Consider the following 2,754-nt stretch of genomic DNA (forward strand, 5'->3'; position numbering starts at 1 on the left):
GGACAATATGAACCGCACAAATATACGTGTTGTGGGTGTCCCAGAAGGAGAAGAGAAGGGAAAAGGAGGAGAAAAACTAATGGAAGAAATTTTCACTGAAAATTTCCCAACTCTTATGAAAGACCTAAAATTACAGATCCAAGAAGTGCAGCGCACCCCAAAGAGATTAGACCCAAATAGGCGTTCTCCAAGACACTTACTAGTTAGAATGTCAGAGGTCAAAGAGAAAGAGAAGATCTTGAAAGCAGCAAGAGAAAAACAATCCATTACATACAAGGGAAACCCAATAAGACTTTGTGTAGATTTCTCAGCAGAAACCATGGAAGCTAGAAGACAGTGGGATGATATATTTAAAATACTAAAAGAGAAAAACTGCCAACCAAGACTCCTATATCCAGCAAAATTATCCTTCAAAAATGAGGGAGAAATTAAAACATTCTCAGACAAAAAGTCACTGAAAGAATTTGTGACCAAGAGACCAGCTCTGCAAGAAATACTAAAGGGAGCACTAGAGTCAGATACAAAAAGACAGAAGAGAGAGATATGGAAAAGAGTGTAGAAAGAAGGAAAATCAGATATGATATATATAATACAAAAGGCAAAATGTTAGAGGAAAATATTATCCAAACAGTAATAACACTAAATGTCAATGGACTGAATTCCCCAATCAAAAGACATAGATTGGCAGAATGGATTAAAAAACAGGATCCTTCGATATGCTGTCTACAGGAAACACATCTTAGACCCAAAGATAAACATAGGTTGAAAGTGAAAGGCTGGGAAAAGATATTTCATGCAAATAACAACCAGAAAAGAGCAGGAGTGGCTATACTAATATCCAACAAATTAGACTTCAAATGTAAAACAGTTAAAAGAGACAAAGAAGGACACTATATACTAATAAAAGGAACAATTAAACAAGAAGACATAACAATCATAAATATTTACGCACCGAATCAGAATGCCCCAAAATACATGAGGAATATACTGCAAACACTGAAAAGGGAAATAGACTCATATACCATAATAGTTGGAGACTTCAACTCACCACTCTCATCAAGGGACAGAACATCTAGACAGAGGATCAACAAAGAAATAGAGAATCTGAATATTACTATAAATGAACTAGACTTAATAGACATTTATAGGACATTACATCCCACAACAGCAGGATACACCTTTTTCTCAAGTGCTCATGGATCATTCTCAAAGATAGACCATATGCTGGGTCACAAAGCAAGTCTTAACAAATTTAAAAAGATTGAAATCTTACACAACACTTTCTCGGACCATAAAGGAATGATGTTGGAAATCAATAATAGGCAGAGTGCCAGAAAATTCACAAATACGTGGAGGCTCAACAACACACTCCTAAACAACGACTGGGTCAAAGAAGAAATTGCAAGAGAAATTAGCAAATACCTCGAGGCGAATGAAAATGAAAACACAACATATCAAAACTTATGGGACGCAGCAAAGGCAGTGCTAAGAGGGAAATTTATTGCTCTAAATGCCTATATCAGAAAAGAAGAAAAGGCAAAAATTCAGGAATTAACTATCCATTTGGAAGAACTGGAGAAAGAACAGCAAGCTACCCCCAAAGCAAGCAAAAGGAAAGAAATAACAAAGATTAGAGCACAAATAAATGAAATTGAAAACATGAAAACAATAGAGAAAATCAATAAGGCCAGAAGTTGGTTCTATGAGAAAATCAATAAGATTGATGGGCCCTTAGCAAGATTGACAAAAAGAAGAAGAGAGAGGATGCAAATAAATAAGATCAGAAATGGAAGAGGAGACATAACTACTGACCTCACAGAAATAAAGGAGGTAATAACAGGATACTATGAACAACTTTACGCTAATAAATACAACAATTTAGAGGAAATGGACGGGTTCCTGGAAAGACATGAACAACCAACTTTGACTCAAGAAGAAATAGATGACCTCAACAAACCAATCACAAGTAAAGAAATTGAATTAGTCATTCAAAAGCTTCCTAAAAAGAAAAGTCCAGGACCAGATGGCTTCACATGTGAATTCTACCAAACGTTCCAGAAAGAATTAGTACCAATTCTCTTCAAACTCTTCAAAAAAATCGAAGTGGAGGGAAAACTACCTAATTCATTCTATGAAGCCAACATCACCCTCATACCAAAACCAGGCAAAGATATTACAAAAAAAGAAAACTACAGACCAATCTCTCTAATGAATACAGATGCAAAAATCCTCAATAAAATTCTAGCAAATCGTATCCAACAACACATTAAAAGAATTATACATCATGACCAAGTAGGATTCATCCCAGGTATGCAAGGATGGTTCAACATAAGAAAATCAATTAATGTAATACACCATATCAACAAATCAAAGCAGAAAAATCACATGATCATCTCAATTGATGCAGAGAAGGCATTCGACAAGATTCAACATCCTTTCCTGTTGAAAACACTTCAAAAGATAGGAATACAAGGGAACTTCCTTAAAATGATAGAGGGAATATATGAAAAACCCACAGCTAATATCATCCTCAATGGGGAAAAATTGAAAACTTTCCCCCTAAGATCAGGAACAAGACAAGGATGTCCACTATCACCACTATTATTCAACATTGTGTTGGAGGTTCTAGCCAGAGCAATTAGACAAGAAAAAGAAATACAAGGCATCAAAATTGGAAAGGAAGAAGTAAAACTATCACTGTTTGCAGACGATATGATACTATACGTCGAAAACCCGGAAATATCCACAACAAAA

This window comes from Tamandua tetradactyla, chromosome 5 (assembly GCF_023851605.1).
Source record: "Tamandua tetradactyla isolate mTamTet1 chromosome 5, mTamTet1.pri, whole genome shotgun sequence".
In the NCBI taxonomy this organism is placed as follows: Eukaryota; Metazoa; Chordata; class Mammalia; order Pilosa; family Myrmecophagidae; genus Tamandua; species Tamandua tetradactyla.